The sequence below is a fragment of the Nerophis ophidion genome, linkage group LG10, assembly GCF_033978795.1.
Source record: "Nerophis ophidion isolate RoL-2023_Sa linkage group LG10, RoL_Noph_v1.0, whole genome shotgun sequence".
NCBI lineage: Eukaryota > Metazoa > Chordata > Actinopteri > Syngnathiformes > Syngnathidae > Nerophis > Nerophis ophidion.
Window position 1 is genome coordinate 68,834,579 of NC_084620.1, and position 27,500 is coordinate 68,862,078.

At 42.3% G+C, this 27,500-nt stretch overlaps 1 long non-coding RNA gene across 4 annotated transcripts in view; it reads right to left on the reverse strand.

Moving 5' to 3' along the window:
* Positions 1-27,500, reverse strand: part of LOC133561226 (uncharacterized) — a 381,703-nt gene that overhangs the window by 139,342 nt on the left and 214,861 nt on the right. For all 4 annotated transcript variants that reach the window (XR_009808613.1, XR_009808612.1, XR_009808611.1 and 1 more), the window contains exon 3: positions 1,944-2,037. This is a non-coding gene — a long non-coding RNA (uncharacterized LOC133561226). The remainder of the gene's footprint in view (positions 1-1,943; positions 2,038-27,500) is intronic.

The following is a 27,500-nucleotide window of genomic DNA, read 5'->3' on the forward strand; positions in this document are numbered from 1 at the left end:
TTTTTTTTTTTTTAAATGATGGCAGACACACCAGATGGTGCTCCTCCCGTCCCACTGTGATTCAACACTCGCCGTGAAAAGCAACACACACTGTTTCACTTTCAGGACATAAATGCATACATTAAAGCTGATGCATTACACGGGATTTGTTTTGACGGGTTGGTGCCGTCGTCATTAAAACACAGCAAAGTTGCTGATGTTTCTAATAGGGATTTCCTTTGGGATGATTGCAGTGACAATATAACCTAATGGGGGAAAACAAGCTTATTCATGGGGGGAAAAAAATACATTTAAAGGCCTACTTAAACCCACTTCTACCGACCACACAGTCTGATAGTTTATATATCAATGATGAAATATTAACATTGCAACACATGCCAATACGGCCGAGTTAGTTGACTAAATTGCAAGTTTTTAAATTTCGCGCAGAAGTATCATGCTATAACGTCGAGGTATGACGTCATGCATTGTAGAGGACATTTGGTTCCAGCACCGTCCACAGCTATAAGTCGTCTCTTTTCATCGCATAATTCTTGACATCTGTGTTGCTGAATCTTTTGCAATTTGTTCACTGAATAATGGAGACATCAAAGAAGAAAGCTGTAGGTGGGAAGCGGTGTATTGCGGCCGCCTTTAGCAACACAAACACAGCCGGTGTTTCATTGTTTACATTCCCGAAAGAAGACGGTGAAGCTTTACTATGGAACAGAGCGGTCAAGCGAACACGGTTGGATTGGACCACACACTCAAAGTACAGTGTTTTATGTGTATTGATAAAAAACATTTTACCATTCTGTATTCCGAAGGAGATCTATGTCGTGTGCTACTCCAGCATCAATATACATCCTCCTAACCGTCACTGTCGGGTTCAAAGCGGTATGGCGTAGTGGGTAGAGCGGCCGTGCCAGAAACCTGAGGGTTGCAAGTTCGCTTCCCACCTATTAACATTCAAATCGCTGCCGTTGTGTCCTTGGGCAGGACACTTCAACCTTGCCCCCGGTGCCGCTCACACTGGTGAATGAATGATGAATGAATGATTGGTGGTGGTCGGAGGGGCCGCAGCCACGCTTCTGTCAGTCTACCCCAGGGCAGCTGTGGCAACAGATGTAGCTTACCACCACCAGGTGTGAATGAATGATGGGTTCCCACTTCTCTGAGCGCTTTGAGTATCTAACAATAGAAAAGCGCGATATAAATCTAATCCATTATTATTATTATTATTATCCCTTGTTGCGGTTGGCCCTGACCGAGTGGTCCTGCCACCCCCACGGCTGCCACTGTGCCTCTCACAGCCTCTTCCCGATCTGAATTGCTGCCACGCCCTTTTTTTAAATTGTTTTACTTTTTTATTTTTTTTGAAGTCCTTCACTCTCATTTTCCTCATCCACGAATCTTTCATCCTCGCTCAAATTAATGGGGAAATTGTCGCTTTTTCGGTCGGAATCGCTCTAGCTGCTGGTGGCCATGATTGTGAACAATGTGTGGATGTGAGGAGCTCCACAACCCGTGACGTCACGCGCACATCGTCTGCTACTTCCGGAACAGGCAAGGCTTTTTTTATCAGCACCAAAAGTTGCGAACTTTATCGTGGATGTTCTCTACTAAATCCTTTCAGCAAAAATATGGCAATATTGCAAAATGATGAAGTATGACACATAGAATGGACCTGCTATCCCTGTTTAAATAAGAAAATCTCATTTCAGTAGACCTTTAACTATGCAATTGAAAATAGAAATACGACGCGGGACTGGGTATGAGTAGCTTTCACATTTGAACCGATACTGCACCAATTTACGTAGCCTGGAAATCCTTACCTGAGCTACCAAACGTTACCGAGCTAAAAGTTTTTTTCAAGGTAAGTACACATTGAAATGAGCTACCTCATGTAGGTTAAGAGTTGAGTTTGTAGCTACAAGTAAGCACACATGATGTGAAAAACATACCTGCCAACCTTGAGAGCTCCGAATCTGGGCACTGAGACTTTTGTGAATTTGCATTGGTCACAAACTGGACAACACCTTGGAGACGCCTTCTGCTCTGCATAGAAAAATATGATGATTTTGAAGACCAGAAATAGACGGAATGAAAAGTTTCAATTTGTTTTCGCTAACTCAAACACAAACATTGTAATCTGGATTGTTTTGCCTGGTGGAGTCGAGATTCCCCAGAAGGACAGTGCAGCGAAGACGAAACAAACCCCATCCCTGTCTTTCATGGACACACACCCGTTTGTGGGCTTTTGTTGGACTGACAGTGTTATCAGGTTCACCAGGGTCGCGGAACCAAGCCACTCTCTAGACTCACTCACACACACTCACACCCACACTATTGGGGAGGTCGGGATTTGGTGGTAGCGCTGGTGTATATTGTAGAGTCCCGGAATAGTTAGTGCTGCAAGGGGTTCTGGGTTGTGTTGTGTTTATATTGTGTTACGGTGTAGATGTTTTCCCAAAATGTGTTTGTCGTTTTTGTTTTTGTGTGGGTTCACAGTGTGGCGCATATTTGGAACAGTGTTAAAGTTGTTTATCCGGCCACCCTCAGTGTGACCTGTATACCTGTTAACCAAGTATGCCTTGCATTCACTAGTGTGTGTGTAAAAGCCGCATATATTATGGGACTGGGCCGACACGCCGTTGGTACGGAGGAAAAGCGGACGTGACAACAGGTATTATAGGACGCTAAAGGCAGTGCCTTTAAAGGCACGCCTCCAATATTGTTGTCCGGATGGAAACTCGGAAGAAATTCATGAGAATGGTTGCCCCGGGCGATTTTCGGGAGGGGTACTGAAATCCGGGAGTCTACCGGAAAAATCGGGAGGGTTGGCAAGTACGGCAAAAAAAATGCATTTTCGCGTACAAACGTAATTTACGCATATGTTTAATTAGTAAGTAATTGAAAGAAGCTGGCAGCTGTTCAAGTACCCCAAAGCTGCCACAAATGATTGGAGGATGCGGGCAGAACTCCGGGCACTAAGACTTTTGTGAATTTACATTGATCACAAACTGGACAACACTTTGGAGACGCTTTCTGCTCTGCATGGCGAAATATGATGAATTTGAGGACCAGAATTAGACGGACTGAAAAGTTTAAATTTGTTTTCGTTTCGTCAAACACAAACATTCTAATCTGGATTGTTTTGTCTGGTGGCTTCGAGATTCCCCAGAAGGACAGTGCAGCGAAGACGAAACAAACCCCTTCCCTATCTTTCATGGACACACACCTGTTTTTTGTGGACTTTTGTTGGACTGACTGTGTTATCAGATTTACGACAGCACCAGGGTCGCAGAACCAAGCCACTCTCTAGACTCACACACTCACACACACACACACACACACACACAAACATGCACATGCACACAATATTGGGGAGGGCGGGATTTGGTGGTAGCGGCGGTGTATATTGTAGAGACCCGGAATAGTGCTGCAAGGGGTTCTGGGTATTTGTTGTGTTGTGTTTATATTGTGTTACGGTGCAGATGTTCTCCCGAAATGTGTTTGTCGTTTTTGTTTTTGTGTGGGTTCACAGTGTGGCGCATATTTGGAACAGTGTTAAAGTTGTATATCCGGCCACCCTCAGTGTGACCTGTATGGCTGTTGACCAAGTATGCCTTGCATTCACCAGTGTGTGTGTAAAAGCCGCATATATTATGGGACTGGGCCGACACGCCGTTGGTACGGAGGAAAAGCGGACATGACGACAGGTTTTAGAGGACGCAAAAGGCAGTGCCTTTAAGGCACGACCCCAATATTGTTGGCCGGGTGGAAATCGGTAGAAATTCTGGAGAATGGTTGCCCCGGTAGATTTTCGGGAGGGGCACTGAAATTCGGGAGTCTATCGGAAAAATCGGGAGGGTTGGCAAGTACGGCGAAAAAAATGCATTTTCGTGTACAAACGTAATTTACGCATATTTTTAATTAGTAACCCCAGATTGATGAATTGAAAGAAGCTGGCAGCTGTTCAAGTACCCCAAAGCTGCCACAAATGATTGGAGGATGCGGGCTGAACTCCGGGCACTAAGACTTTTGTGAATTTGCATTGATCACAAACTGGACAACACCTTGGAGACGCCGCCTATTCTGAGTGACGAAATATGATGAATTTGAGGACCAGAAATAGACGCACTGAAAACTTTCAATTTGTTTTCGCTCCGTCAAACAGAAACATTCTAATCTGGATTGTTTTGTCTGGCAGCTTCCAGATTCCCCAGAAGGACAGTGCAGCGCAGACGAAACAAACTTTCTTCCCTGTCTTTCATGGACTCAAACCTGTTGTTTTTGGACTTATGTTGGACTGACTGACTATGTTATTTAGTTTACGAAAGCACCAAGGTCGCGGAACCGGGCCACTCTGCTGGCTTACACACACACACGGAAAATACCTGCCACATACACACTTACCCCATCGCCTACATCCCACACTTTCGGCGCTTCACCCCACGTGGTATGATGAAAAAACGGACCGGGTCCCCACATCTGCAGTCCCCTCTCATTGTGCCCATTGGGTTGAGTTTTTTCGTGCCCTGATGTGGGATCTATGCAGTGCAAAAAGTCATAATCTGTTGAAGCTGTGGAATGCAACAGGAGACACAAGAGAAGGCATCCAACCAGCAGGTGACATGGACTGGTGAGGTAACAATCCGGCTGTGCTTAAGAGCCCTCCTGATTAGTGATCTTACAATTACAGGTGCACCCCCGCAGCTTCCAGGAGTAAATGAGAATGCATTCAACACAAACCAGGGAAGCCACGTAACAAAACAAAAGCACAGAAGCAGAACTAATAGAAAACTACCACAAAAAAAAGAAAAATAATAAAGTTTTCATGCTGAGCCTGACGAAAGTTGACAAAGAAGGTGAGAAATACTTCAGTAAAAAAAGAAACGTGCACATGACTTCACCAACAACATGTTCATTCGTCCATTCCATTCGTCATTTCTTTCACTTTGATTTCTGCATGTAAAAAAAGCAAAATATGCTCTGTGAAATGTGTTGATGTTTTTTTGGCTGTCTGGAAGGGATGAATTCATTTACATGATTTAGAAGGGGAGAACGAGCTTCAGATCTTTCTTAGATGTTTGTCAGTTGTCAGACCATGTGCAGCGGTAACAAACTAAGTAGCAAACGTTCTAAATCCCTGCTGGTGAACAGTAACTGTCAGTGTTTGGAAAAGCACTTTTATTCAGTAATCAATCAACATACATGCCAACCCTTCCGGATTTTCCGGGAGAATCCCTAAATTCAGCGCCTGTCCCGAAAATCTCCCGAAATTCAGGCGGAGCTGGAGGCCACGCCCCTTCCAGCTCCATGCGGACCCGAGTGACGTGTCGACAGCCTGTTTTCAAGTTCGCTTTCCACAATATAAACAGAGTGTCTGCCCAATGAAATTACAACTGGAGAATATGGGGAGTTCTTAGTTTCTTATGTGGGTTTATTGTTAGGCAGTTTCATTAACGTCCTCCCAGCGCGGTAACAACACACAACAACAGCAGTCACGTTTTCGTCTACTGTAAAGCAGTTCGTCTGCCGTAAACAGCAATGTTGTGACACTCTTAAATAAATGATAAATGGGTTGTACTTGTATAGCGCTTTTCTACCTTCACGGTACTCAAAGCGCTTTGACACTACTTCCACATTCACACACACATTCACACAATGATGGAGGGAGCTGCCATGCAAGGCGCTAACCAGCACCCATCGGGAGCAAGGGTGAAGTGTCTTGCTCAGGACACAACGGACGTGAGGTTGGTACTAGGTGGGGATTGAACCAGGGACCCTCGGGTTGCGCACGGCCACTCTGCCACTGCGCCATAAACAGGACAACACTGCCATCTACTGTGCATGCAGATGTGACAATAACATCTACGGCTTTTAGAGCAGTGGTTCTCAACCTTTTTTCAGCGATGTACCTCCAGTTAACATCTTTTTAATTCAAGCACCCCCTCATCAGAGCAAAGTATTTTTGGTTGTAAATAAAAAGGATAAAGAAGTAAAATACAGCACTATGTTATCAGTTTCTGATTCATTAAATTGTATAACAGTGCAAAAATATTGCTCATTTGTAGTGGTCTTTCTTGAACTATTTGGGAAAAAAAGATATAAAAATAACTAAAAACTTGTTGAAAAGTCAACAAGTGATTCAATTATAAATAAAGATTTCTACACATACAGCGATGAGGTGCCGAATTGTCCAGGGTGTACGGCGCCTTCCGCCAGATTGTAGCGCCCCCCGCGATCCCAAAGGGAATAAGCGGTAGGAAAAGGATGGATGGATAGCTGTAAATATACTCCACCCCTCTTAACCACGCCCTCAACAACGCCCTAGAACAGTAATCAGCTATGTTTTATTAATATACCGTAGCTGCATGAGTCAAATATGAGTCATTAAATGACTCCCGCACCCTGGTGGTAGAGGGCGCTAGTGATCCTTCTTGCGACTACTCGGCTGCAGAAGAAGTGACAACAAGCAGCAAGAGTGAGCAGCGTGTGTTTATTTTTTCCTCTCGCTTGCACTTTTAACATGGAGGATTACATATCTAAAATAAAACAGTTTTCTAAACTGGACTTTCAATCGAAGCAGGAGGTAACAAAGGAAGATCTCCATCGAGACAGAGACTTTTTATAAGTAAAGGTAAGACCATAGTAACGTTTTTTTTAGTAAATGTGCTTTTCATGATTGTATCCTTACATCACACTCAAATTTTTAAGCGCAGGCCAAAATTTACCGCATGCCTTTGGTAAACGCCGGAGTGAGAAGAGGTTTTAAAATAATTAGCGCCCCGGCGGCAATTCAAGGAAATACGGTAATTAATTTGATTACTCATTACTAGTAAGTGTAACGCCATTATTATGTGACATCGTGTTTTCCTAATTCTGGTAATGGGACATATAGCAGAGGGTGTAATAATAATAATAATAATATGCCGTTTTTTTGGAACCTTGGAGACATCATGCCTTGTCGGTGTGTTGTCGGAGGGTGTAACAACACTAACAGGGAGGGATTCAAGTTGCACCACTGGCCCGAAGATGCCACAGTGTCTTCCGCCAGACCCCCATTGAATGTGCCAGAGTGTCTCCACATTTTACCGGCGATGCTAAGACAGACATGGCACAGAGATGTATGGATAACCTGCAGATGCATTTGCAACGATTAAGTCAACAAAATCACAAAGGTGAGTTTTGTTGATGTTGACTGCCAGCTAATCGATGCTAACATGCTACGCTAATCGATGCTAACATGCTATTTACCGGCGATGCTAAAGCAGACATGGCACAGAGATGTATGGATAACCTGCAGATGCATTTGTAACGATAGTCAACGAAATCACAAAGGTGAGTTTTGTTGATGTTGACTGCCAGCTAATCGATGCTAACATGCGACGCTAATCGATGCTAACATGCTATTTACCGGCGGTGCTAAAGCAGACATTGTACAGAGATGTATGGATAACCTGTAGATGCATTTGCAACTATATCACATTTCCTTCCACCCACATTTAATGCAAAACAAACACTTACCAATCGACGGATTTAAGTTGCTCCAGTGTCACAAGATGCGAAAGTCCTGATCGTTTGGTCCGCACATTTTACCGGCGATGCTAACGCAGCTATTCGGCCATGCTATGGCTATGAATAGCGTCAATAGCTATTCGCTCAATAGCTTCAGTTTCTTCTTCAATACTTTCATACTAAAACCATCTGTTTCAATACATGCGTAATCTGTTGAATCGCTTAAGTCGCTGAAATCCGAGTTTGAATCCGAGCTAATGTCGCTATATCTTGCTGTGGTATTCCCATTGTTTGTTTACATTGGCAGCACTGTGTGACGTCACAGGGAAATGGCCAGTGTCTTCGCAGAGAGCGAAAATAAGGCACTTTAAAGCTTTATTTAGGGATATTCCGAGACCGGTAAAATTTAGAAAAAAACTTCAAAAAATACAACAAGCCACTGGGAACTGATTTGTATTGTTTTTAACCCTTTTGAAATTGTGATAATGTTCCCCTTTAAAGCAGACGACTTTTAGCCGCGAGTGGTGCAGCTGCTAATATTTCCCGACAGTCCGTGACGTCACGCGTACGTGTCATCATCCATCCATCCATTTTCTACCGCTTATTCCCTTTCGGGGTCGCGGGGGGTCGCTGGCGCCTATCTCAGCTACAATCGGGCGGACATGCGAATAGCTATTGACGCTATTCATCGCCATAGCATGGCCGAATAGCTGCGTTAGCATCGCCGGTAAAATGTGCGGAGCAAACGATCGGGACTTTCGCACCTGGGGATAAGTTGATTGGCAACACTAAATTGGCGCTAGTGTGTGAATGTTGTCTGTCTATCTGTGTTGGCCCTGGGATGAGGTGGCGACTTGTCCAGGATGTACCCCGCCTTCCGCCCGCGTCATCATCCCGCGACGTTTTCAACAAGAAACTCGCGGGAAACTTAAAATTGCAATTTAGTAAACTAAAGCGGCCGTATTGGCATGTGTTGCAATGTTAATATTTCATCATTGATATATAAACTATCAGACTGCGTGGTCGCTAGTAGTGGGTCTCAGTAGGACTTTAACAAGACACGTCGTCCCACTTGCTTGATGAATTCAAAGAATCATCACGTGACCGGGATGCATCTTACGGTGCTCCAAACACTGAAAAGTATGACAGCCACCTAATTAATAAACACTCCAGGCTGGGAGGGTGCAGTAGTCAGGCCGCCCCCGGTGATTGACAGCCAGATTAATACTGTCAGGCCCCAGGGAGATGTGTCTCATAGCACTCGGAGCCATTGTTACTCCTTTCAAGGACAATTTCTCCACCTTGACACCAGCCCTCTCCGCCGGGAGAGGATGGGGGGATGGGGGGATGGGGGGGTCACAATCATTCAAACCGATGTCTCATCACAGGAGTGAAGCAAGAAAAAGCCCACGGGAGACGCAGCACTTTGGACAAGAATCACCGACACCTCGCTGCGGTGTGAATACGGCCTCAGATGGGAGGAGAAAGGAGAATAAAAAAGTCCTTCACCGGCAGCACCGTGCTTGACAACATGACGACTGTCTGCCAAATAATGATCAGCTGACGCCGTACCGTAAATAACCGAGTCGCTTCTGTGCAGCGCTCAACTATAGGAGCCTCAGCGGGGGATCGGAGGCGTTAAGTGACGCAATTACAGCAGTTCCATTCAACTGGCACAATACCAGCCCCCGAGTTTAGTTCAAAACATCTTATTCAACCGCGAGTTCAGTGAAGAAAAACAACTAGATTTTTGCATCAGATGCTTAAAGGCCTACTGAAATGAGATGTTCTTATTTAAACAGGGATAGCAGGTCCATTCTATGTGTCATACTTGATCATTTCGCCATATTGCCATATTTTTGCTGAAAGGATTTAGTAGAGAACATAGACGATAAAATTTGCAACTTTTGGTTGCTAATAAAAAAGCCTTGCCTGTACCGGAAGTAGCAGACGATGTGCGCGTGACGTCACGGGTTGTGGAGCTCCTCACATCTGAACATTGTTTACAATCATGGCCACCAGCAGCGAGAGCGATTCGGACCGAGAAAACGACGATTTCCCCATTAATTTGACAAGGATGAAAGATTTGTGGATGAGGATATTGATAGCGAAGGACTAGAAAAAATAAATAAATAAATAAAGTTTAAAAAAAATAAAGGCGATTGCATTGGGACGGATTCAGATGTTTTTAGACGCATTTACTAGGATAATTCTGGGAAATCCCTTATCTTTCTATTGTGTTGCTAGTGTTTTAGTGAAGTCAGAAACAAGGACGGCGCAAACTCCACATATATCCGGTAAGAGGAGACTTTTTAACACAATTTTCTCAGTAAGTTAAATACTTAGGATGGGAGTAGTGTTTGGTTTATCAATCAATCATCAATCAATGTTTATTTATATAGCCCCAAATCACAAATGTCTCAAAGGACTGCACAAATCATTACGACTACGACATCCTCGGAAGAACCCACAAAAGGGCAAGGAAAACTCACACCCAGTGGGCAGGGAGAATTCACATCCAGTGGGACGCCAGTGACAATGCTGACTATGAGAAACCTTGGAGAGGACCTCAGATGTGGGCAACCCCCCCGCCCCCCCTCTAGGGGACCGAAAGCAATGGATGTCGAGCGGGTCTAACATGATACTGTGAAAGTTCAATCCATAGTGGCTCCAACACAGCCGCGAGAGTTCAGTTCAAGCGGATCCAAGACAGCAGCGAAAGTCCCGTCCCCAGGAAACCATCTCAAGTGGAGGCGGATCAGCAGCGTAGAGATGTCCCCAACCGATACAGGCGAGCGGTCCATCCTGGGTCTCGACTCTGGACAGCCAGTACTTCATCCATGGCCATCGGACCGGACCCCCTCCACAAGGGAGGGGGGGGACATAGGAGAAAGAAAAGAAGCGGCAGATCAACTGGTCTAAAAAGGAGGTCTATTTAAAGGCTAGAGTATACAGATGAGTTTTAAGGTGAGACTTAAATGCTTCTACCGAGGTAGCATCTCGAACTGTTACCGGGAGGGCATTCCAGAGTACTGGTGTTTTTGTGTGTTTTCGTTGCACCCCAAAAAATGTTAAGACTGTAAGTATTGCACATCATTACACAAAAGCTTTTTGGGGGTGTTGAAATCTCCACGTAAAATCGCTAATGCTAATCAGTAGCATGTCGATAGCAAAGCCAATGTATATTTGCATCAGGCTCGTGCATTTTTGGGAAAAGTGGAGGCTTACTTTACTTACGTTGAAGCATTTTTATTCACTTAATTACTTTGCTGGCTTTGAAGATTGCAACGTTACGTCGAGTTTGTTTGACTGAGTCCCCTGTCAGTGCTGCCGGAGTGATTGCAAAGTGCAGAAGTGCGAAAAACCGACGGAGTCGGTAAGCCAGACGTCAGGTGCAACCCAGGTACCGAAACATGGCACAAGTTGGATTTTACGTAAAAAAGTGGGATTTGGTCGCTGGCCAAATAAAAAGTACCAGACTGTAGAGGATACTGGGTCTCCAGAATTTTTAAAATAAGACTAATAGTGAAGGGAGCAGACCGGCACCCAACCCCCATTAACAATTTAGTTAATTATCCCTAATTTATGGTATGCAAATTGATTATAGAAGTGTTTGACAGGAAGATAAGAAGATTGTATGTTATGATCCACTGCCCGGATCATATTATGTTTACATTTTTTAGTTTGTTTTTGCACTTCTCAGTTGGTTTCCATAGTAACGTATTTTCACCTGCCACTAGTTCCGGACGCACACCTGTTTTTGTGATTACTGTCATTTAGCCTTCCTGTCTTGCTTCCCAATTTGTTTTCACGCTACAAGTAACGACTTCTGTGTTCTTGCTCGCTACCAGCTAGCTTACATGCTAGGTCCTTTTGTTTATGCCAGCTCTCATGCTAAGCCCCTTTTGTTTTCTAGCTCTCATGCTAGCTCTTTTGGTAATGTCAAAGTCAGTTTTTATTGCTTAAATAAATCATTTCCTACCTGCACGCAGTCTCCGAAGAGAACGAAACCAGGTCGTTACATTGTAGACTTTAAAATAATGTTAAATATTGCAGACAAAAGACACAATCACTATGTTTTGCCATGAATCCAAAGTGCAGCGGGAGTAAGAGCATACTATTTCCCCAATATGCATAATTGTGAACCAAAAAGGCCATTGTGCAACAATTCCCCAAAACAACATGCACTTCAAAGTTCAACAATTCAACAACCCTAAATCATTTAGAGTGCTTAACGAGATTTCAAAAGAATGCCCACACAAATGGTTCCTCAACTGCTTTAAATTCCTTTATAAAAAAAAAAATAGGATGCCGCTATGCAACCCTGCCCGAGTTGGCGGCAGGGCTGTCATCTAAAAGTGCTCCTGCAGGGTCAACTAAACCCATATTTTGATATTTGGTGTCAACACACGCCCCGAGGGATACTGTCTGCTGCGATATTGCTCATAGAACTGGTGCATGCGACTCCATAGATGTGCAATAAGTGCACTGCTACTGTAGCCTTGCCAACCTTGAATAAATACGGCTTTGATTTTTGCTATAACATTTTTATTCTGTAAAAAAAAAAAAAAAAAAAACACTATAGCTGTCAAAGTTTACACGGTTATCCTGTGATTAATCACAACAAATCACATTAATGCTGAAGCTAATAACATTTACCGTATTTCCTTGAATTTCCGCCGGGGCGCTAATTAATTTAAAACCTCTTCTCACTCCGGCGTTTACCAAAGGCATGAGGTAAATTTAGGCCTGCGCTTATAAATGTGAGTGTTATGTAAGGATACCATCATGAAAGCATTTAAGTCTCACCTTAAAACTCATCTGTATACTCTAGCCTTTAAATAGACCTCCTTTTTAGACCAGTTGATCTGCCGCTTCTTTTCTTTCTCCTATGTCCCCCCCTCCCTTGTGGAGGGGGTCCGGTCCGATGACCATGGATGAAGTACTGGCTGTCCAGAGTCGAGACCCAGGATTGACCGCTCGTCGGGACCCAGGATGGACCGCTCGCCTGTGTATCGGTTGGGGACATCTCTACGCTGCTGATCCGCCTCCGCTTGAGATGGTTTCCTGTGGACGGGACTCTCGCTGCTGTCTTGGATCCGCTTGAACTGAACTCTCGCGGCTGTGTTGGAGCCACTATGGATTGAACTTTCACAGTATCATGTTAGACCCGCTCGACATCCATTGCTTTCGGTCCCCTAGAGGGGGTGGGGGGTGCCCACATCTGAGGTCCTCTCCAAGGTTTCTCATAGTCAGCATTGTCACTGGCGTCCCACTGGATGTGAATTCTCCCTGCCCACTGGGTGTGAGTTTTCCTTGCCCTTTTGTGGGTTCTTCCGAGGATGTTGTAGTCGTAATGATTTGTGCAGTCCTTTGAGACATTTGTGATTTGGGGCTATATAAATAAACATTGATTGATTGATTGATGGTTTAATTAAAAATAAACGTTATTATGGTCTTACATTTACTTATAAATTAAAGTCCATTCGCAGCTCCTTCTGATCAAAAGCATCGATAACTTGTTTACAAAAGTCTTCCTTATCTTTCTTCATTTTTAAAAGTCTCTCTGTCTCGATGGAGATCTTCCTTTATTACCTCCTGCTTCAATTGAAAGTCCAGTTTAGAAATCTGTTTTATTTTAGATATGTAATCCTCCATGTTAAAAGTGCAAGCGAGAGGAGAGAATAAACGATCGCTGCTCACTCTTGCTGCTTGTTGTCACTTCTTCTGCAGCTGAGTTGTCACAAGAAGGATCACTAGCGCCCTCTACCACCAGGAGGCGGGAGTCATTTAATGACTCATATTTGACACACGCAGCTACGGTATATTAATAAAACATAGCTGATTACTGTTCTTTTTAGCATATTCAATAGCTTGGACCTTAAATCCTACTTAATAGCTCTTAATCTTCTTCCTTTTATGCAATTTCAAATAATTGATATCAGCCTCATCCATTTTGAAAATTATGACAGGTGAAGTGACGAGTTAGAAAATTTTAGGCACATGCTAATTATTTGTCGAAACGAGTTTGACCCGGCGGAAATTGTAGACGTGCAAATAAAAATAATATTTTGCGAAACGAATTTGACCCACCATTAATCCTGAGTCGGAGGTAATGCTAAGCATGCGCTAATTATTTTGCGAAACGAGTTTGGCCCGGCAGTAATTCTAGGCAGGCGCATACTATATACCCGGCGGCAATTCCAGGAAATACGGTACTTTCAGACCCATGACTGCTGTGCCAGGTCCACTACTAACCACGTTGTGAAGAATGCGGACAACACAACGACATGGACTATAGGGAGGGGGTGAAACATCTGGTTGACCGGTGCGGAACCAACAACCTGGTCCTGAACGCCGACAAGACCAAGAAGATCATCGTCGACTTCAGGAGGCACCACTTCAGCCAGGCTCTACTCTTCATCTACGGCACAGCAGTGGAGATCGTAAGCAGCCACAAGTACCTGGGGGTGCAGATCACTGACAATATGACCTGGTCCCTACACACCGGAGCTCTTTCAAAAAGAGCTCAGCAGCGCATTCCCTTTTTGCGTCGGATAAAAAGATCACAGCTCCCTCCCTACATTCTACAGAGGCACTATAGAGAGCCTACAGACCAACTGCATCTCTGTCTGGACTGGAGTCTGCAGTGCCTCCAACTTGAAGTCTCTGCAGACTGCAGAGGGTGGGGAGGACGGTGGAAAAGATCATCAGGACTCCTCTTCCTCCTATCTACAAAATCGCAAAAAGCCACTGCCTGACCAAGGCTCGGAAAATCTGTAGACTCCTCCCACCCCCACCAAGGACTGTTATCACTGCTGGACTCTGGAAAGAGATTCTGCAGCCTCTGTAGCAGAACCTCCAGGTTCTGTAGCAACTTCTTCCCTCAGGCCGTAAGACTCTTGAACACATCAAAATAAATCCCTTAAAAAAATGTATTAACTCGCCGGAATATAAAGACAATATAACATACATCCATAAACATGGATGCATATGCAAAAGTGCAATATATGTATCTGTACAGTAATCTATTTATTTATATCTGCACCTTATTGCTCTTGTATCCTGCACTACGACGAGCTAATGCAAGAACAAGTTGTTCTTATCTGTACTCAGGGTTCGAACACCTTTCCCATGGACAAATTCAAGCACTTTTTAAGGACTTTCACGATCAATTTTCCATTTGTTCCAGTACCCTTCAAAAAGCGAAAACCAGTGGGAATCAATACATAGCCTTGTTGTTTGAGGTCACCAAATGCAGTCTGTAAGAAAAATACAGAAAATCTGCTAACTGAATGGGGCTTTGAAAATGAAGCAGTTTTTCTGTAGACTAATTCATGTCATTGGTGTTTACAAACGTGTCTATTTGTGTTGTTTTTCAAATTTCTTACCTACAGCACTCAATGACATCGAACAGCACGGATCGATTCACACCATATTTGTTCTTGTAAACAGCATTGTTATGATCCGCTGCCCGGATCATATAATGATTTAGATTTTTGAGTCTTTTTGAGTTTTCTGTTTCTTGTTCGGTTTCTGTCAGTGCGCCTCTCAGTTTGTTTCCATGGTTACTCATTATTTTCACCTGCCGCGCACCGGTTTTGTGATTATTGTCATTACTTAGCCTGCCTTCTCCCGTCAGTCCGTCTTGCTTCCTAATTTGGCTTCGCACAACAAGTAACAACATTTTGTTTCCTGCTTGTACATGCTAGCTTCCACACTAGGCTATTTTCTTATTCTTATCTATTACTTTTAATTTTCCTGAAGGAACTCACCTGAAGGAATCAAAAAAGTACGATCTATCGATCTATTTTGTTTTCTAGCTCTCATGCTAGCTCTTTTAGTTTTGTCTCAGTCTGATTTATATTTTAAATAAATAATTTTTCCTACCTGCTCGCTGTGTCCGAAGCCCGTCTGCATCCCTGGGAGAACGAAACCCGCACCACCATGCGCACAACGCGTTACATGCATAATGTGATATAGATACACGCACCCTCAAAATGTCAATTTCACTCATTTATTAACAAAACTCTTCCGCATTAATATAAGGATAATAAACTAAAAGAAAATATTTTGTTTGTTTCACAACACTGTTTTAAATAGCTGCAACATAACATACATAAGTGACAAACAGCATAATAAACCTGGCTTCACCCAAAGAAGGCACACATGACAATATTATATGTCATGTCACTATGTACAGCACACATACTGCTATACACACGCCTAACCAGGCCTTTTTTTCTCTCAAGGAATTGTGAAATAAAATCATGTCTTCAGTGAAGCCCAGAAGACTGGACGCATTTTCACAGTTTTAGTTTAGGGAAAAGGAAAGATTGGTAACACGCAAGGACATTAACACATCCGACACGTACGTAGGATTAACCGAAGGAGCGTTTAAAACCAGATGGAATAATCACAAGGCCTCCTTTAGAAACCAGACTTTGCGGAATTCTACAGAACTCAGCAAGCACATTTGGAACCTCAAAGACAATGTTGAAAATTCAATAACATGGCAAATTCTTGCATCCAGCACACCTTACAACAGTGGTAATAAAAGATGCAACCTATGCTTAAAAGAGAAACTGTTTATTATATATCATCCAGACCTGTCATCCCTCAACAAGCGCAGTGAAATCATTTCAACATGCCGCCACAGACGGAAACACCTCCTAGGTAACACATGAGCCAATCACCACGCCCCTACGCCTGCCTGTACCCACCCACTCTGTGCCCTATATAAACCATTGTATGTGAATGCTTCCATTAAAATCTCCTGATGATTGAGGGAACCCCTCATGAAACAGATCTGTAGAGATGAAGTAGTCTTGTGATTTTTCCCACACCTACATATACATACACACACATTCCTCGCGCACTAATTGACTGAAAGAGCACGCACTTGCCGCTGATGATGTCAAGTTATTGATGGGAAAATTTATTTTTCGACAATATGATTTGACTGAGCGGCTAGGAGACACAACAGGTAACAACAGTAAAATGGATTAGAAAGGACAGATTTGAAAAAAATAAAAATGAAAAATAAAATAAAATTATTATTTTTTTTTTAACTTGGGACTTCCCGCGGGCCGGATTTTGGACCCTGGCGGGCCATAGTTTGGGAACCCCTGATCTAAAGGTTAGAGTATACAAATGAGTTTTAAGATGGGACTTAAATGCTTCTACTGAAGTGGCATCTCGAACTGTTACCGGGAGGGCATTCCAGAGTACTGGAGCCCGAACAGAAAACGCTCTATAGCCCGCAGACTTTTTTTGGGCTCTAGGAATCACTAATAAGCCGGAGTCTTTTGAACGCAGATTTCTTGCCGGGACATATGGTACAATACAATCGGCAAGATAGGATGGAGCTAGGCCGTGTAGTATTTTATACGTAAGTAGTAAAACCTTACAGTCACATATTTAGTGCACAGGAAGCCAGTATAGGCCTAATATGATCAAACTTTCTTGTTCTTGTATAAAGTCTAGCAGCCGCATTCTTGTGCTCTCCCTTGATCCCGACTAGATGTCTTTTGTGTCTTCATCATCTCTCCCAAGTTAATTGGGTATATATGCACACACGACCCCTACCCTCGAATCAACGCCTTCACCACCGCTTAATTCCTCTGGGGCTGTGGATGGCTGAGCAGCGCTATATAGCGGCAGCGGTGTCTCCTCAAACCCACCCCTCCCTCTGTTGCAAGTTGGTGTGATATACGTACCATGTGTGCCATGCTATGTGAGGTTTTCTCCTTGGACTCAGTCTGGACCCCTCCTGAAGGTCTAGCCTTAGAGTGATATTTTTTTTACTCCTCCCCCTCTCCCAACGTCACCCTTTTCCCACCTTTTTAAGGAGCGCCGTAAGGGGCTGATCCGTTGGCGGTCTCGTCTTGTCCCCCCCCTGTAACGTATGTCTGCTCTTACCGGAAGTGTGCTGAAAATGAAATTTCGTTGTACCTGTGAAGGACAATAAAGATCTATTCTATCCTACACTATCCTATAATGCAGGGGTAGGGAACCTATGGCTCTAGAGCAGATGTGGCTCTTTTGATGACAGCATCTGGCTCTCGGATAAATCTTAGCTGACATTGCTTAACACGATAAGTAATGAGTAATCCCGCTGATAATCACAGTGTTAAAAATAACGTCCAACATATAAAACATTCTCATGCATTTTAATCCAGCCATCTGTTTTTCTACCGCACCTGTTCAAGATGTCGCATTAATGGTAAAAAGTATTTTGTTTATTATTGGTTAGTTTCAGAATAACAACATTGTTTGAAAGAGTAATAGACTTGTTATTAGAGATGTCCGATTAAAGGCTTTTTTGCCGTTATTCCGATGTTGTCTTAATTATCGATACCGATATCAACCAATACCGATATATACAGTTGTGGAATTAACACATTATTATGCCTACTTTTGTTGTGATGCCCGGCTGGATGCATTAAACAATGTAACAAGGTTTTCCAAAATAAATCAACTCAAGTTATTGGAAAAAAAATGCCAGCATGGCACTGCTTATTTATTATTGAAGTCACAAAGTGCATTATTTTTTTTTTTTAACATGCCTCAAAACAGCAACTTGGAATTGTGTTATGGTGCGGATGTTCTCCCGAAATGTGTTTGTCATTCTTGTTTGGTGTGGGTTCACGGTGTGGCACATATTTGTAACAGTGTTAAAGTTGTGTATACGGCCACCCTCAGTGTGACCTGTATGGCTGTTGACCAAGTATGCCTTGCATTCACTTGTGTGTGCATGAAAAGCCGTAGATGATATGTGACTGGGCCAACATCTAAGGTTTATTGGCGCTCTGTACTTCCCTCAACGTCCGTGTAAAGTCATACATTTTACTTTTTGAAACAGATACTGATCATTTGGAAACCAATACCGATAATTTACGATATTACATTTTAAAGCATTAATCGCCCGATAATATCGACAGTCCAATATTATCGGACATCCCTACTTGTTATACTCTAAAAATGTCGGTCTTACTTAAAAATGCACGCATTTTGTGGTATTCAGTGTTAAAAAAAATGATGATATGGCTCTCACAGAAATCGATTTTAAAATTTAGCTTTTTATGGCTCTCTAAACCGAAAAGGTTCCCGACCCCTGCTATAATGGGACCCACCACGAGTACAAACAATGTGTACGTGGCTGGTAGGTTTGCTATTGTTCTCGGTTCTAAATAGTTCACTGGAGCACAGACCCAGCCGCTCTCAGAACAAGGACAAGCAGAAGTAAATCGCTGATGAATGACTTTCTTGTGGTCCTTCAGGACATCCTTTGTATTTTCCCCAGTTCAAGGACATCAAATCAATCAAGTCAGAGAAAAAGCTATTTTTTTTGCCAACTCTCTTCGGGGGTTTATTTCACTTCTCTAACTCTTACCTTTTATTTGATGCCTTCGCAATGGACTCCCGTGGCCAGTTTAAGTACTGTATGGTTTTCCCCTTCATGTTTTGGACCGGTATCGGGAAAACTATAATGATCACGGCACTCAAAGCGCACCGCGATGTTTTGCCGGGGCTTTGCTTGCTGCCGGGGTCCTCCTGTTGTGACGCCACGCTGTTGATGCGGCACGGCCAAGGACGCCTTTTAGAAAGCCGCGTGTTGCCCTGGCGACGGCATTGAAGTCATCTTTGCTGCCCGGCTGCGGCCAAAACACGGTTAAGTCCCCGCTGAGGATGTCCTCAACTATGTTTGCGCTGGAGCTTTCTTTTTTGAGGACGCTTGATAATAGAGTTTGTACGCAGAGGAACGCCATTGCTTGGGGCTTTTTGTACGAAACCAAACAAGATATTTACATTTGCTCTCCACAGCGCCTTCACCAATTTAGAGCTACGACTCCCTAACGACTACAAAAGCTGGAAAGAGCCGTATTGGAACAATAATACAAAAAACTGTCTGGAGCCGCAAAAAATGAATGCAATACATGATGTAAGTGTCTATGTTAGCTACAATAACCTACTATCAAAATGCCTTTAAAAGTCTTATAGAAGTGTTATAATGAAGGCAACCCATATTAGCTATATTGGCCTAATATCAAAATGACTTTAAAAGTCTTATATAAGTGTTATATCAAAGTCAACACATAACGTAAGTGTCTATATTAGCTACAATAACCTACTATCAAAATGCCTTTAAAAGTCTTATATAAATGTTGTAATGAAGACAACACATTATGTACATGTCTATATTAGCTATAATAGCCTACTATCAAAATTACTTTAAAAGTCTTATATAAGTGTTATATTAAAGGCAACACATGATGTAAGTGTCTATATTAGCTATAATAGCCTAATATCAAAATTACTTTAAAAGTCTTATATAAGTGTTATATTAAAGGCAACACATAAAGTAAGTGTCTATATTAGCTATAATAGCCTACTATCAAAATTACTTTAAAAGTCTTATATAAGTGTTATATTAAAGGCAACACATGATGTAAGTGTCTATATTAGCTACAATAACCTACTATCAAAATGCCTTTAAAAGTCTTATATAAATGTTGTAATGAAGACAACACATTACGTACATGTCTATATTAGCTATAATAGCCTAATATCAAAATTACTTTAAAAGTCTTATATAAGTGTTATAATGAAGGCAACACATGACTTAAGTGTCTATTTTAGCTATAATAGCCTACTATCAAAATTACTTTAAAAGTCTTATATAAGTGTTATAATGAAGGCAACACATGACGTAAGTGTCTATAGTATCTATAATAGCCTACTATCAAAATTACTTTAAAAGTCTTATATAAGTGTTATATTAAAGGCAACACATGATGTAAGTGTCTATATTAGCTATAATAGCCTAATATCAAAATTACTTTAAAAGTCTTATATAAGTGTTATATTAAAGGCAACACATGATGTAAGTGTCTATATTAGCTATAATAGCCTAATATCAAAATTACTTTAAAAGTCTTATATAAGTGTTATAATGAAGGCAACACATGACATAAGTGTCTATAGTATCTATAATAGCCTACTATCAAAATTACTTTAAAAGTGTTATATAAGTGTTATATTAAAGGCAACACATGATGTAAGTGTCTATATTAGCTACAATAACCTACTATCAAAATGCCTTTAAAAGTCTTATATAAATGTTGTAATGAAGACAACACATTACGTACATGTCTATAGTATCTATAATAGCCTACTATCAAAATTACTTTAAAAGTCTTATATAAGTGTTATATTAAAGGCAACACATGATGTAAGTGTCTATATTAGCTACAATAACCTACTATCAAAATGCCTTTAAAAGTCTTGTATAAATGTTGTAATGAAGACAACACATGACGTACATGTCTATATTAGCTATAATAGCCTACTATCAAAATTACTTTAAAAGTCTTATATAAGTGTTATATTAAAGGCAACACATGATGTGTCTATATTAGCTATAATAGCCTAATATCAAAATTACTTTAAAAGTCTTATATAAGTGTTATAATGAAGGCAACACATGACGTAAGTGTCTATAGTATCTATAATAGCCTACTATCAAAATTACTTTAAAAGTCTTATATAAGTGTTATATTAAAGGCAACACATGTGTCTATATTAGCTACAATAACCTACTATCAAAATGCCTTTAAAAGTCTTATATAAATGTTGTAATGAAGAAAACACATTACGTACGCGTCTATATTAGCTATAATAGCCTAATATCAAAATTACTTTAAAAGTCTTATATAAGTGTTATAATGAAGGCAACACATGACGTAAGTGTCTACAGTATCTATAATAGCCTACTATCAAAATTACTTTAAAAGTCCTATATTAGTGTTATATTGAAGACAACACATTACGTAAGTGTCTATATTAGCTATAATAGCCTACTATCAAAATTACTTTAAAAGTCCTACATAAGTGTTATATTAAAGGCAACACATGATGTAAGTGTCTATATTAGCTATAATAGCCTAATATCAAAATTACTTTAAAAGTCTTATATAAGTGTTATAATGAAGGCAACACATGACGTAAGTGTCTATAGTATCTATAATAGCCTACTATCAAAATAATAGCCTACTATCAAAATTATATTAAAGGCAACACATGATGTGTCTATATTAGCTACAATAGCCTAATATCAAAATTACTTTAAAAGTCTTATATAAGTGTTATAATGAAGAAAACACATTACGTACGCGTCTATATTAGCTATAATAGCATACTATCAAAATTACTTTAAAAGTCCTACATAAGTGTTATAATGAAGGCAACACAAGTGTTTATATTAGCTATATTAGCCTAATATCAAAATGACTTTAAAAGTCTTGTATAAGTGTTATAATGAAGGCAACACATGACGTAAGTGTCTATATTAGCTATAATAGCCTACCATCAAAATGACTTTAAGTCTTATATGAGTGTTATATTGAAGTCAACACATAAAGTAAGTGTCTATATTAGCTATAATAGCCTACTATCAAAATGACTTTAAAAGTCTTGTATAAGTGTTATATTGAAGTCAACACATAAAGTAAGTGTCTATATTAGTTATAATAGCCTACTATCAAAATGACTTTAAAAGTCCTACATAAGTGTTATAATGAAGGCAACACAAGTGTTTATATTAGCTATATTAGCCTAATATCAAAATGACTTTAAAACTCTTATATCCATCCATCCATCCATCATCTTCCGCTTATCCGAGGTCGGGTCGCGGGGGCAGCAGCCTAAGCAGGGAAGCCCAGACTTCCCTATCTCCAGCCACTTCGTCTAGCTCTTCCCGGGGGATCCCGAGGCATTCCCAGGCCAGCCGGGAGACAAAGTCTTCCCAACGTGTCCTGGGTCTTCCCCGTGGCCTCCTACCGGTTGGACGTGCCCTAAACACCTCCCTAGGGAGGCGTTCGGGTGGCATCCTGACCAGATGCCCGAACCACTTCATCTGGCTCCTCTCGATGTGGAGGAGCAGCGGCTTTACGTTGAGCTCCTCCCGGATGGCAGAGCTTCTCACCCTATCTCTAAGGGAGAGCCCCGCCACCCGGCGGAGGAAACTCATTTGGGCCGCTTGTACCCGTGATCTTATCCTTTCGGTCATGACCCAAAGCTCATGACCATAGGTGAGGATGGGAACGTAGATCGACCGGTAAATTGAGAGCTTTGCCTTCCGGCTCAGCTCCTTCTTCACCACAACGGATCGATACAACGTCCGCATTACTGAAGACGCCGCACCGATCCGCCTGTCGATCTCACGATCCACTCTTCCCTCACTCGTGAACAAGACTCCTAGGTACTTGAACTCCTTCACTTGGGGCAGGGTCTCCTCCCCAACCCGGAGATGGCACTCCACCCTTTTCCGGGTGAGAACCATGGACTCGGACTTGGAGGTGCTGATTCTCATTCCGGTCGCTTCACACTCGGCTGCGAACCGATCCAGTGAGAGCTGAAGATCCCGGTCAGATGAAGCCATCAGGACCACATCATCTGCAAAAAGCAGAGACCTAATCCCGTGGCCACCAAACCGGAACCCCTCAACGCCTTGACTGCGCCTAGAAATTCTGTCCATAAAAGTTATGAACAGAATGGGTGACAAAGGACAGCCTTGGCGGAGTCCAACCCTCACTGGAAACGTGTCCGACTTACTGCCGGCAATGCGGACCAAGCTCTAGCACTGATCATACAGGGAGCGGACCGCCACAATCAGACAGTCCGATACCCCATACTCTCTGAGCACTCCCCACAGGACTTCCCGAGGGACACGGTCCAATGCCTTCTCCAAGTCCACAAAGCACATGTAGACTGGTTGGGCAAACTCCCATGCACCCTCAAGGACCCTGCCGAGAGTATAGAGCTGGTCCACAGTTCCACGACCAGGACGAAAACCACACTGTTCCTCCTGAATCCGAGGTTGGATTATCGGGCGTAGCCTCCTCTCCAGTACACCTGAATAAACCTTACCGGGAAGGCTGAGGAGTGTGATCCCACCATAGTTGGAACACACCCTCCGGTCCCCCTTCTTAAAGAGACCAGGGACCACCACCCCGGTCTGCCAAACCAGAGGTACCGCCCCCGATGTCCACGCGATGCTGCAGAGTCTTGTCAACCAAGACAGCCCCACAGCATCCAGAGCCTTAAGGAACTCCGGGCGGATCTCATCCACCCCCGGGGCCTTGCCGCCGAGGAGCTTTTTAACTACCTCAGCGAGCTCAGCCCCAGAAATAGGAGAGTCCACTACAGATTCCCCAGGCACCGCTTCCTCAAAGAAAGACGTGTTGGTGGGATTGAGGAGGTCTTCGAAGTATTCCCTCCACCGATCCACAACATCCGCAGTCGAAGTCAGCAGAACACCATCCGCACCATACACGGTGTTGATAGTGCACTGCTTCCCTAAGACTTATATAAGACTAAAAGTCTTATATAAGTGTTATATTAAAGGCAACACATGACGTACATGTCTATATTAGCTATAATAGCCTACCATCAAAATGACTTTAAGTCTTATATAAGTGTTATATTGAAGTCAACACATAACGTGTCTATATTAGCTACAATAGCCTACTATCAAAATGACTTTAAATGTCCCACATAAGTGTTATAATGAAGGCAACACATGATGTAAGTGTCTATATTAGCTTTAACAGCCGACTATCAAAATGACTTTAAAAATCTTACAAAAGTGTTATAATGAAAGCAACACATGATGTAAGTGTCTATATTAGCTATAATAGTGTCAGGCTTGCCACTGACAGTTTGTTTGTGTTTTTGTTTTTTTCCTCTGTGCGTGTTTAGTATTTCCTGTTTTTAGTTCCTGTCAGTGCTCTTATTCCATCTGTTTCCTGTTTTTTTCCCTGTGCGCTGTTTTCCCCTCAGCTGCGGCTGATTGGCACCTGGCCACGCCTGGTGTCAATCAGCCTGCTCCTATTTGTACCTGCTTTGTCTAGCAGTCAGTGCTGGATTATTGTCTTGTCGATGTCACTTCTTGTCGTGTCGTATCTTTGCAGCGTAGCGGTAGCTATATTTTGTTAGATGTTTGTAGCTTACTTTTTTTTCCCCCCCTGCTACCAAGTTTGTTTTCATATTACATGTACAACTTCTGTTTCCTGCTCGATACCTGCTAGCTTCCACGCTAAGCCTCTTTGTTTGTTATCCGCCCACGTGCGCGCTCTTTGTTTGTACCCTTTGTTTGTTTTGGTCTTAGTATTTAAATTAAACCATGTTTAATAATACACTGGGTATTTAGGACTGGAACATGCTTTATTTCAGCCTGGTTGTGTACATAACCAGCATAGGAGTAGTGGTGTTACATCCTAAAAGGTCCGTCGTGCACCCCCCGCGTCATATCCATTCCATCACATATCACGTCACTCATTGTCACTTCTTCTGCAGCAGAGTAGTCGCAAGAAGGATCACTAGCGCCCTCTACCACCAGGAGGTGGGAGTCATTTAATGACTCAGATTTGACACACGCAGCTATGGTATAATAATAAAACATAGCTGCTTACTGTTCTTTTTAGCATACCGGTATTCAATAGCTTGGACCTTAAATCGTACTGAATAGCTCTTAATCTTCTCTAATTTATGCGATTTTAAATTATTGGTATTGAAATCAGCCTCCTCCATTTTGAAAATGATGAAAGGGGAAGTGTCACTCGTGACGTCACCAGTTTGACCCGGCGGTAATACTAAGCATGCGCTAATTATTTTGCGAAGCGAGTTTGACCCGGCAGTAATTCAAGTCAGGCGCATACTATATGCCCTGCGGCAATTCAAGGAAACACGGTATATACAAAGAGGATAAAAGTAAAGGATATTAAATATATACCTACAAATGAGTACATACAGCTAGCCAAAATAGCAGGTTAGCATCGATTAGTTTGCTGTCAGGCACTGATCAAATATGCCTGATCAGCACTCCTACAAGTCAATAACATCCACAAAGCTCCCCTTTGTGCATTCACGCACAGGATAAAAAGTTTGGTGGACAAAATGAGACAAAGGAGTGGAAGACTTTACATGTAAACAAACTCACAGTCCACATAATGGTGAGTTCAAGACCCGCCAAAATTAGTAGGATAAAAGGTTCACCAAATACTCTCCTCAGTGTAGCATACCATATTTCCTTGAATTGCCGCCGGGTATATAGTATGTGCCTGCCTAAAAACTTGTTTCGCAAAATAATTAGCGCATGCTTAGCATTACCACCGGCTCAGGATTAACGCCGGGTCAAACTCGTTTTGCAAAATATTATTTATATTAGAGCATGTCTAGAATTTCCGCCCGGGTCAAACTCCTTTCGCCAAATAATTAGCATATGCCTAGAATTTCCACCGGGTCAAACTCGTCACGTCGCGTAGGATTTAAGGTCCAAGCTATGGAATATGCTAAAAAGAACAGTAAGCAGCTAAGTTTTATTAATATACCGTAGCTGCGTGTGTCAAATATGAGTCATTAAAAGACTCCCGCCTCCTGGTGGTAGAGGGCGCTAGTGATCCGTCTTGTGACTACTCGGCCGCAGAAGAAGTGACAACAAGCATCAAGAGTGAGCAGCGATTGTTTATTTTTTTTTCCTTGCCCTTATGTGGGCCTACCGAGGATGTCGTAGTGGTTTGTGCAGCCCTTTGAGACACTAGTGATTTAGGGCTATATAAGTAAACATTGATTGATTGATTGATTGATTTTTTCCTCTCGCTTGCACTTTTAACATGGAGAATTACATATCTAAAATAAAACTGTTTTCAAAACTGGACTTTCAATCGAAGCAGGAGGTAATTAAGGAAGATCTCCATCGAGACAGAGAGACTTTTAAAAGTGAAGAAAGATAAGGAAGACTTCTATAAACAAGTTATCGATGCTTTTGATCAGAAGGAGCTGCGCATGGACTTCAGGTGTGAGTTTTCCTTGCCCTTAAGTGGGCCTACCGAGGATGTCGTAGTGCTTTGTGTTGTGGTTTGTGCAGCCCTTTGAGACATTAGTGATTTAGGGCTATATAAGAAAACATTATTGATTGATTGATAAGTAAAGGTAAGACCATAGCGTTTTTTTTTTTAATTAAATGTTCTTTTCATGATGGTATCCTTACATCACACTCAAATGTTTAAGCACAGGCCTAAATTTACCGCATGCCTTTGGTAAGTGCCAGAGTGAGAAGAGGTTTTAAATGAATTAGCGCCCCCGGCGGCAATTCAAGGAAATAGGGTACACACAAACCTACTAAACAGTTGGCTTTCTAACACTTGTAAGGCTCGGGTCATGTTTGTGCTCATAAATACTAAAACAACAAAATCTATTTTTCCCCTGTTTTTTTTCCATTTTCATTCTTTTTTTAAAAATGCTCCGGGGAGCCATTAGGGCGGCACTAAAGAGCCGCATGCTGACCCCCTACCCCAAAACGAGATCGGTCCCGCCGGCCAACCGGAGCACTCCTCTCTCATACTCCTGCAAAGCTGAATTACAAAGAAAGGTTGTGAACATGAAGGCTGATTGGAGAAGAAAGTGTAGTCCCTGAGGGGAAACAATGTTCCCTTCACGGTTCACAGCATCGAAGCACGCCGCTATGCTGACCTTTACTCTTATCTGCGCTTTGTCCGACTTCTTAAACCGCCGCGTGGGAAGCGGCGGCACCACCGCAAATGGATGCCGGCCAACGTCTTTGTTGTCTTGTTGACGGCGAAATGAGAAACGGGGCTGGGCGGCAGGTGCAGGCGCTCATATCACATAACGAATACGGGCAAATGCCAAAGGAGGATTATTTGGAGCGATACTGTAAGAATGAACATTGCACAACAATTTTAATTTGGATACAGCTGCACACTGCTGTTACCTCGCTGTCCATTCAATACCATGGATATAAATATTCAATCATTTCTAGTTAGTTCCTCAATATTGTGCAATATAAATCAACTTACATATCAGAATCACAATATATTGCTAAAATAACCATTAGCAGCATAATTATGACCTATACTAAACAGTCAGTGCACTAAATGTGCTTATTATCTAAACCTTTTTGTATCCGCGGACCGGTC